Source organism: Gorilla gorilla, chromosome 8, assembly GCF_029281585.2.
Source record: "Gorilla gorilla gorilla isolate KB3781 chromosome 8, NHGRI_mGorGor1-v2.1_pri, whole genome shotgun sequence".
Lineage (NCBI taxonomy): Eukaryota > Metazoa > Chordata > Mammalia > Primates > Hominidae > Gorilla > Gorilla gorilla.
In genome coordinates, this window is record NC_073232.2 from 122,791,097 (window position 1) to 122,802,525 (window position 11,429).

Below are 11,429 nucleotides of genomic sequence, written 5' to 3' on the forward strand. Positions count from 1 at the left end.
GCCAGACTGCAAGTAATTTCAAAAGTTCACATAGTTCTATCTCCTGCTTCAGAAGAACCATCCCCAAACTAGGCCAGAATGACCTGTTTTCTATAGAAAAGCAGGGGAGAGAGATAACGTATTGAGCATTTACTATGGTCCAGCTGTGTGCTGGGTGCTTTGCATATGTTCTCTCACTTAAGATCTGCAAGAACCCTGCAAGATGGATATTGTTAGCCCTGTTTTACAGATGACCTATCCTGCCCAAGGCTACATAGCTAGAGTCTGTGAATTTTAGAGCCAGGATACCCAACTTGCAATGGACTTCCAGGGCTATACTCTTTCCCATAGACCAGGGTTCCCCAACCCCTGGGCTGGAGACTGGATACCAGTCAGAGGCCTGTTAGGAACTGGGCCGCACAGCAGTAGGTGAGCGGTGGGCAAGTGAGAATTACTACCTGAGTCCCGCCTCCTGTCAGATCAGGGGCGGCATTAGATTCTCATAGGAGTTCAAACGCTATTGTGAATTGTACATTCGAGGGATCTAGGTTGTGCGCTCCTTATGAGATCTTATGCCTGATCTGAGGTGGAACAGTTTCATCCCGAAACCATTCACCAGCCCCGAACCCCGTCTGTGGGAAAATTGTCTTCCACAAAACTGGTCCCTGGTGCCAAAAAGGTTGGAGACCGCTGATCTAGACTACAGTGTGTTCCAGAAAAGGAAATTTAACAGCTTCTCAGTATGTGTCTCCATGTCTATACCCCTTAAATGTGGTTATGAAATCTGTTAGGCCAGGTGTGGTGGCGCATCCCTGTAGCACTTTGGGAGGCCAAGGCAGGGGGATTACTTGACAGACACCAAGAGTTTGAGACCAGCCTGGGCAACATAGTGACACCTCATCTCTATAAAGAATTAAATTTTAATTCTACAAAGAATTTTTAAAAATTAGGCATAGTAGCACACACCTGTAATCTCGGCTACTTGGGAGGCTAAGGTGGGAGAATGGCTTGATCACGCCACTGCACTCCAGCCTAGGCAACAGAGCAAGACTCTATAACACTGAGCATTGAGGATTGGACAAGCAGAAGTGGGATTTCTATGGGAAAGGCTGTTGTGGGAAGGATTCAAGCCTCGGAGACTTTGCACAACTCCCTCCCTCTGTCTCATTGCTTCCCCTCATCACCCTGCTCATTTATAGCTGTCCTTTGGTCTCACTCTTTATTCCCCTCCTCAGCCTTCTTGGATTTCAGGATTCCATATTACATGTCTTTCTGGTACCTATACCTTTCCTTCACAGTACTATCATGTGGGAATTAAATAATGATGCCTGTAATTTTTAAAAATCTGCTTTATTGAGGTATAATTTTCCTACAATAAAAATTTACTCATTTTACCTTACAGTATAAAGTAAATTAAGTAAACAATATTAACTCTTCTGATCTATGAATGTGGATGTCTTTCCATTTATTCAAGTCTTCTTTAGTTTCTCAACAATATTTTGTAGTTTTCAGTGTACAAGTCTTTCACTTCCATTGTCAAATTATTCCTAAATATTTTTGGATGTTACTGTAAATGGATTAATTCATTTACATGTAATTTCATACATAAATTGATTTTTGAGTGTTGATCAAACCCTGCATTTCTGGGATAAATCTCACTTTACCATGACTTTTTTCGTTTGTTTGTTTGTTTGTTTTTTGAGACAGGGTCTCGCTCTGTCACCCAGGCTGGAGTGCAGTGGTGAGATCAGGGCTCCCTGCAGCCTCCACTTCCCGGGTTCAAGAGATTCTCCTGCCTCAGCCTCCCTAGCTGGGACTACAGGCGTACGCCACCATGCCCGGCTATTTCTTTTGTATTTTTAGTAGAGACAGGGTTTCGCCACGTTGGCCAGGCTGGTCTCAAACTCCAAGAATCAAGTGATTCACCCTCCTCGGCTTCCCAAAGTGCTGGGGTTACAGGCGTGAGCCACCGTGCCCGGCCTATCTTTTTAACTTATTTCTGGGTTTGATATGCTGATATTTTGTTAAAGATTTTTGTACTTATGGTTGTGAGGAATATTTGTCTTTGGTCTTTTTTTTGTGATGTATTTGTCTGGTTTTGGTATCAGGATAATGCTGCCCCCATGAAATGATTAAGAGTTCTTTCCTCTTCCAAGTTTTTGTAAGAGATTGTATAGAATTGGTAGTATTTCTTCCATAAATATTTGAGAACTTACCAAGAAGTCATTTGGGACTGAGCTTTTCTTTTTGTGAAGCTTTTTAGCTATAAATTTGATTTTTTATAGATAGATAAATAGAGATAGAGAGCTATTCCAGTTACTTAGTGTTTCCTTGAGTGAGCTTTTTTCTTTTCTTTCTTTCTTTTTGAGATGGAGTCTTGCTCTGTCACCCAGGTTGGAGTGCAGTGGCACGATCTCAGCTCACTGAAACCTCTGCCTGCTGGATTCAAGCAATTCTCCTGCCTCAGGCTTCCAAGTAGCTGGGATTACAGGCATGCGTCATGATGCCTGGCTATTTTTTGTATTTTTTTTTTAGTAGAGATGGGGTTTCACCATGTTGGCCAGGCTGATCTCCAACTCCCGACCACAAGTGATCCGCCCACCTTGGCCTCCCAAAGTGCTGGGATTATAGGTATGTGCCACTGCACCCAGCCTCCTTGAGTAAGCTTTGGTAATTTGTGTCTTTCAAATAATTTGTTCATTTCACTGAAGTTGCTGAATTTGTTTAACATAAAGTTTTTAATATTTCCTTGTTATCCTTGGAGGTCTTAGGATCTATATTGATGTTCTCTGTCTCATTCCTGGTAATGGTAATTCTTGTCTTTTCTGTTTTTTTCTCCTGATAAGTCTGGATAGAAATTTGCCAATTAACTAGCACTTGGTTTCATTGATTATTCTGTATTGTCTATTTTCTACTTACTAATTTTCAGTCTTTATTTTTTCCTTCTTCCTGTTTACTTTGGGTTTAATTTGCTCTTCTTTTTAATAGTTTCTTATTTATTTATTTATTTATTTATTTGAGACGGAGTCTCGCTCTGTCACCCAGGCTGGAGTGCAGTGGCGTGATCTCGGCTCACTGCAAGCTCTGCCTCCCTGGTTCACACCATTCTCCTGCCTCAGCCTAGCTGGGATTACAAGCGCCCGCCACCACACCCGGCTAATATTTTTTGTATTTTTAGTAGAGACGGGGTTTCACCGTTTTAGGCAGGATGGTCTCGAACTCCTGACCTTGTGATCCGCCTGCCTCGGCCTCCCAAAGTGCTGAGGTTACAGGCATGAGCCACCGAGCCTGGCCCCCTTTAATAGTTTCTTAAGGTGGAAACTTATCATTCATTTTCTACTTTCTTCTTTTATAATATAAGCACTCAAAGGTAAAACTTTTCCTCTAAGCCCCCATACATTTTGATATGTATATTTTCATTTTTATTCAGTTCAAACTATGTTCTAATTTCCCGTATAATCTCTTTTTTGATCTACCTGATTAATTACAAAAATTGAGGCATTTTCCAGGTATCATTCTGTTGCTGATGTCTAATTTAATTCCGTGGTGATTAGGGAACGTAATTTGTGTGATTTCAGTACCTTCAAATTTACTGAGACTAATTTGATGGCTCAAAACATAGTCTGTCTTGGTGAGTATTTCATGTGCCCATGGAAAACAAATGTATAATATTCTGGTTTAGGGTAGAATGTTATGAAATGTCAATGAGGCCAAGCTGATTGATGATGTGGTTCAAGTCTTCTATACACTTACTGATTTTATGTCTACTTTTCCATCGATTACCAAGAAAGGAGTATCTTCAACCAAAATTGGGATTTGCCTATCTCTCCTTGCAGTTATATCAGTTTTTGTTTCGTGTATTCTGAAGTTGTTAGGTGCAGCAATGTTTAGGGTTGGTGTGTCCTCCTGATAAATTGACCCCTTTATGATTATGAAATACCCTTCTCTTATTTAAACATTTTTTTAAAACTTTTTTTTAGTTTTTTGAAACGGGATCTCACTATGTTGCCTGGGCTGGTCTTGAAGTCCTAGGCTCAAGTGATCCCCTGCCTCGGCCTCCCAAAGTGCTGGGATTACAAGTGTGAGCCATTGTGCCTGGCCTGAAATGTCCTTCTTTGTCCCTGGTAATATTCCTTGTTCTGTTGTCTATATTGCCTGATATTAATATTGCTACTCTTTTTTTCATTTTATTTTGTTATTTTATTTTATGAGACAGAGTCTTGCTCTGTTGTCCAGGCTACAGTGCAGTGGTGAGATCACAGCTCATTGCAGCCTCTGCCTCCTGGGCTCAAGCCGTCCTCCCTTCACATCCCAAGACCTGGGATTACAGGCACACATCACAGTGCCAGGCTAATTTAAAACAAAATTTGTAGTGATGAGGTCTCACTATATTGCCTAGGCTGATCCTGAACTCCTGGGCTCAAGCAATCCTCCTACCTTGGCCTGATGATAGGCACGAGCCAACCATGCCTAGCCCTTATATTAATAAATTGAGGTCGGGCACGGTGGCTCACGCCCGTAATCCCAGCACTTTGGGAGCCTGAGGCGGGTGGATTGCCTGAGGACAGGAGTTCGAGACCAGCCTGACCAACATGGTGAAACCCTGTCTCTACTAAAAATGCAAAAAAATTAGCCGGGCGTGGTGGCATGTGCCTGTAATCCCAGCTACTCAGAAGGCTGAGGCAGGGGAATCGCTCGAAGCAGGGAGGTGGAGGTTGCAGTGAGCCGAGATCGGGCCACTGCACTCCAGCCTGGGTGACAGAGCGAGACTCCATCTCAAAAGAAAAAAAAAATTGATTGGAAAATGAAGAAAAATGTTTCTTCACCCTTGATTTGTATAATAAGTGGCTGGCCCAAGTAATATGAGGATGGCCTCACTGTGGCGTCTTGGGGGTGACTTCCAGTGAGAGTACTGAACAGTCCCTGAGTCTCTGGCTGCTTACAGCTCCATCCTGGGCCACATGTCCTCCTTTGGATGATGATGATGTCTCTTAGTTACTGTACTTTGTTGGGCTTCCTTCTGAGTCCCCTTTCCCTATAGATGTCTGCAGCCAAGGACAGCTATCATATGACCTTAAACTCCTTTTAAAGTTTACAAGGACATTGGCCTTTATGCCAGAGCATTAATAATCGTGATGGCTCACATTTATTGAGCCCTTTCTATATGCCAAGCACCTTGTTAAGCCCTTTGTGTGCATTTTCTCTTAATTCTCACTGCAACCTGATGAGGTAGATACCACTCTTATCTCCTTTTTACAGATAAGAACATGGAGGCTAAAAAGTTTATGTAAATTGCCCAAAGGTACAGCAAGATCAATAAGCGAACATCAGGGCCAACCACTCCTCACTACTGAACTCTGCTGTCTCGTCAGTGGCCTGCCCAGGGACACTTTGCTGCTCTCTTAACACACACCCCTTCGCCAATGTTATACACCCAGAGAACCACTGGATCTAGGGCCGCATCACTCCCTGTTCCGTTCTGCACATCAGTTCATGTAGCTGAAGTGCACATACATTGTTGATCAGTGTGGTTTGGTGGTAAGAGCACTGGACTGGGAGTCAGGGGACTTGGCTGTCATCCTGGCTCTGTGGTTTACCAGTCATAGCACTTTAGGCATGTTATTCAATGTCTCTGGGTGTGTAGTTTCTCAATGCTGAAGGTAAGGGGATTGAATTAGATAACCTCAAAGGCACCTTCAAGAACCAACATCCTATGAGTCTATGAATTAGTGGCCTTGCTGATAGGGAGCTAATCATTACCTAACCTGGCAGGGCATTTAAGATTTATTTACTTTAACAGTATTTATCAAAACCACAGAGCTTAGCTGCTCATTTTATGTTCATATATCTTCTCTGGCTTCCTGTTTATCCCAAAGGTTGTCTTTTCAAACTGCCCTTTGGGCTTATAAAAACTCCTTTGTGTTCATAACATGTTATTAAGTGAACAAAAGCAGGTTACAAAACTGTATGTATCTCATTTTATTAACAACAGATTGTGTGTATGCTAGTGTATATATATTATATATATACACACACACAAGTATATATACACAAGTATATACATGATACGTATATTGTAATATATATACTATAATATATAAAATATAGGTGCCTCTACTTATTTTACATTTATGATTACTTACATAGTCTGAAAAGATATATATCAAAATATTAGAATGACATTTTCTGGTTGGTGCAATAACTGGTGATTTTAATTTTATTTTTTATACTTTTTTTGTCCTTTATAATTTTTGCCCAGGGGAATTGCTTATATTTTTAATACTTATTGCTTATAAGTAATGAACTCACAAACTGATAGGAAATATCTCCTTTGGATTCAGAACTTCCCTGCCCCTTTAACTTTGTCTCTGGCATCTTCTCCTGGGTTGGCTACCTGACTTTCTGTCTTATATTAGAAGACAGTGGGACACAGAGTAATCTAATCCCTGCGGGGTTGTCCTCTCCAGGCCCAGCTTTTAGTTACCCCCTCTTCCCCCACTTCCATTCACTTGTTTTCCTGTTCTTTTCTGTCCTTTTGTGTCAACATGGTCTTCCCTTTTTCAGTTCTTCCTCTACAATCACTCTTGAGTACTCTTTCATTCATTCATCATAAATTATGGACAAATCAGAACAACAGTGGAATGAGAATAACAACAGTAAGTTGTTTAGAGTTGAAGACTGTTACAAGTCCTGAATCTGCCCTAGGTAGAGCAAGATGATGTGAAAAATTCTTGGAAAATTATAAAGGCTGGATCAGTGAGAATTGTCATTGCCAAGACCCTATGCTGAGCCCCATGGGGGAAATGTCGGTGAGGAGCCTCTGTTCCCAAGGAGCTTAGAGAGTAGAAGTGGAAACGCAAAGGGGGAGGGCAGGGAGGGATGCAGAGATAATCTCCATAGACATGGAAATTACTAGATTCTGCAGAGGAGGAAGAAGGATGAGTCAAGTATCACCATGGGGTTGGGGACCAGGTAACTGAGAAAAGTGGTGTCATGAATCCATTTATCAATCCATCTATCCATTCATTCCACAAATACACACTGAGCATCTGCCATCAGCCTGGTACTATCAGAGGTGCTAGAGATGTAACAGTGAAGAAAACAGGTAACAACCCCCGACCTACCCCATTTTGTTTACATTCTATGAGATGACAGAGAAAAAGGAAGCAAACAAGTACATAAACAAAATCATTTCCGAAGGTGACAAGTGCTATGAGAAAAATAGAATTGGATAGTGTGTCAGAGAGCACCAGGGGAGGTGACATTGGTGCTGATGTGTCATTAGCTGAAATAGAAGTCAGGGGCTGGTCTGAGGAGGAAGATGATGATTCCCTGTTAGAGCTGCTGACTCAGAGAGGCTAAGATTTACCTTCTGGTGAGATATTTTAACCTCCTCTCAAACTCTACATCCTATCAATCTCTGGCTGGGAAACTTCCAGTGGGTTTTCACTGCCCTCTGGACAAAAATCCCAGTTATTTAACTTGGCGTTCAAGGGCCTCCACAATCTTGCCCAGTCTGCTTTCCTGCCCCCATCCCCAGGTGAACCTTCAATTCTGGCTGTGATGGGCTCCTCACAGTCTCCACCTAGGCTACATCCCTTTGTGCCTCCTTACCTGGGTCCTAGGAGAGTCTCCTGAACTCTCCAGTCCACAGCCGTCCTGCTCTTCTCAGGACCCATGCCTCTTTTTCTGCCTGCTTGCCCTCTTAGATTGTTTAAGTGTCTTATAAGCAAGGGCCCAACTCTCCAATAAGAATGCAGTCTCCTCGAGTGATAGGCTGGCCCCTTCAGGATCCTCTCTTCATTGGATTTGCTCCATACACTTGCCCAGAATTGCACTGAGGGGCTTTACAGATAAGTATCTTCTTGTATGAAATGAAGAAGGAGAGACAAAACGGAAAGAACCCAGAAGACAAAAGAGCTTCCCACCCAAATTCAGGAGTCAGATGACAGAATTCAGCCGTGGTCAAAAGTGTTTGGAAGCTGGCCAGGTGTGGTGGCTCAAGTCTGTAATCCCAGCACTTTGGGAGGCCAAGGGGCAAAGATCACTTGAGGCCAGCAGTTCGAGACCAGCCTGAACAACACAGTGAGACTCCCATATCGACATTAGTTAAAAAATAATTTTTAAAACATAAAAAATTACAAAAATGTGTTCTGAAGCAATTAGCAAAGAATTGATTCATTTTGCTGGAGGAATCAGCAATTGGAATGAATTCTATTTGCCTTGAGCATATAGGGATAAACCTGCCTAACACTGGTGAGCAGAGCAATGGCCTGAGACCAGAAGTCCTAGAATTCCTCCCAGCCCTCTATCCAAAAGAAAGACAGAGTCCTGGGCTCCAAGATGATGGCACAATCAGGAACTGGCCCAGAGTAATCCATTACCCTTCTCTCCAAGGCTTCCTTCCTCTGCTTCCTAGGCTTTGTCACAATTTCCTCCATTTAATCTGTGGGGGGATGGAACACCTGTTTACCCATCTGAAATGCAGGATGATAGGAGATCACCTGCCCTCTGCTCTTCCCTCCTTCCCTGTCAGGACTGAGTCAATACCAATGTTCAACTTCTGGTGCTTAGAAGTCAGGATGTTCAGGTGGTGGGAGGTTAGGTGAGGGACACGTGATTGTCATGACGGGCATTTGGGATGAAAGTCAGAACCATAAACACATATTCATTATGACTCTCCTTCTGCCGGGTCTTTCATCTGGGGAATCTCAAAGCCCTGGACAAATGGTAATTAATTTTCACAACAGCTTCCACAAGAGGATGCAGTGGTGTCTGCCAAAGGCCCGTGGGTATTTTCCCAGTATTCTTCCCTCAACCTTTCCTGCTCACTCCCAGCCCCTGCCAGCCCCAAGGTGACGATGAAGGGTGGGTAGGATGCCTGGGCTAAAGACTCCTTCCTGGGACCTCTCTGTCCAGAAGGCTACAGGGGCAGATGGAGACTCCTCCCAACTAGCCTCCTGCCCCTACACCCTACCCTACTCTCCCAGAGCGTGACTAAGAGTGAACCAGGCAGGAGTGGGAGCATTTCCTGCCTCCACTGGCAGGCTGGGACCAGACAACAAGTTAGTTGACTCAGGAGGAACCACATGGCTCCAAAAATACATCTGCCTCTGCCCGGTTCCATCTCATGCTCCCTTCGCCCTTTAGATACAGTCACTTGCTCCTTCCCCCAATCCCACCCCTGGGGAGCCACTTGAAGTCATTTTTGCCCTTAATTGTGATTATAAAAGAACTATAAGTGCATCATAGGAAACCTAGAGAATGTAGAAAAATACAAACAAGCATTTGAATAATCCTATAATTCCACTACTCCCAAAATAACCACTGCTGAAGTCTTGTTATATTTCCTTTGTATTTTTCTGTCCTCTGAGTTTCATTTATTTATTTATTTATTTATTTTTGAGACGGAGTCTTGCTTTGTCGCCCAGGCTGGAGTGCAGTGGCGTGATCACCTTGGCGCACTGCAAATTCCGCCTCCCGGGTTCACGCCATTCTCTCGCCTCAGCCTCTGGAGTAGCTGGGACTACAGGCGCCCGCCACCACACCTGGCTAATTTTTTGTATTTTTGATAGAGATGGGGTTTCACCGTGTTAGACAAGATGGTCTCTATCTCCTGACCTCGTGATCCACTCGCCTTGGCCTCCCAAAGTGCTGGGATTAGAGGCGTGAGCCACTGTGCCCGGCCCTTTGAGTTTCATTTAAATATTAATATATACTCACAGCAAAACCACAATTATACATACATATATGTATGTATACATGTGTGTGTATATATTATATATACGTATATATTATATATAGTATATATAATATATATATATAATATATATATGCTCAAATAGAACAAAAAGTTATAAAGTGAAAAGTCAAAGTCCACCTCCAACTTTCTACTCCCATGCAGGGGGAATCCATGGTTAAGAGTTTCTTGTGTATCTTCCAGAAATTGTCTATTACATGTTCAAGCATGCAAATGTTATTCATTTTACATGGCTGAGGTCATACTGTATGAACAATTTGGTCTTTTCTTCACTTTACATGAATATATGAGCACTTTCTATGCCATTAAAAATTATTGGTTGAACTATTTTTATAGGCCAAATAACATTTTATCTTATTGATATGCCATAGTTTATTTAACCTTTCCCTCTTGCTGGACATTTACTCAGGAGAGGAGCAGGAAGAAGGAATTGAGTCAAGATGAAGTGTTGGAGGAGGAAGGGGGCTAGCCTGTACTGAGGGCCTACTGTGTGCCAACCACTTTTCACATCTTCCCAATTGCTTGGTTTTAGAGTTAGGCACTGTCCCCATTCTTCAGATGAGAAAGCTGAGGTTCAGAGAGGTTAAGGAGGAATTTGCTCATATGTAAGAGAGCCAGGGTTTGAAGCAAGATTTATCAACTCCAAAGCCCATGGCTGTTCTATTTTGCCAAGATGCTTCGGAAAAGTCCCAGGGTTCATGGTTGCACACTGCTTGGCATGGGGATGGGGAGAGCCCTTCTGGCATTCCTTCTCTCATTCACTCTAATAACATTTATATGCCTGGCATCAAGAATTTGGGTGAAAAAGCTGCAGTCCTTGTCCTCTAGAAGTTCACAGTCACATGGGGGTGGACATGAAAACAAGCTCTCACCACCTAGAGGAACATGCAAGGTACAAGGGGGTCCAACCAGAGTTTCCACTCCCAGACTCCAAAGGTCGAGAGGCTTCCTGGGGGAGGAGACCCTAGGCTGAGTCAGTCCTCTGGCACCGGTCAGGAAGTGCCAGGGAGGCCTGAAACGCCTCTGCGTCCTCTCCTCCCCAGATCCAGTCTATGCTCCAGTCACTGGAGCCTGGGTTGGTTCCTCCCTGACCCAGGTTTCGCCTCAGCTTCCTGCCTTTCGCAAGATGGTTTTCCAGGCTCCCACGACAGTAGGGTGGGCAGTGGGCCGCCAATTTCTGAGAAAATCTTCAAGAACATGTTTCTGGTTTGTTTTCCAGAAGTTCAGGAAATGTTTATCATACTTTTGGGGAAGAGTGGGCAGCACGGGAGGTTTGGGTCAATGCTTCGGGCTCTGGATGGACGGATCGGGATTGGGGTCCTGCTCCTGCCATTTGCTCTGGGACTGCTGGAAAGTCACCGAGAGTTGTCAGAACCCTGGGTAACAAGCCATAGAAAATGGACCCTGACTATCTTAAACAAAGAAGGGAATCCACTGCAATAGAATTGGCAGAGGTTCAGGAGGGAACAGTCTTGAGAAAGGGGCAGAAACTTAAGCAGCTCTCCAGGCCTGGAGCAGCAGGAGGCAGAAAACCATCATTTGAGCTGGAAGAGTCTAGTCATGACGCTGCTGCCACTGCAGCCAGATATCACAGCAAATGGAGTGCTAACCCCCCAGCATGCAGTGGGTCCAGGAGCCAGGCCTCAGGCAGGTGCATCTGATGGACTGAGCCTTGGTCATGCACTCATAC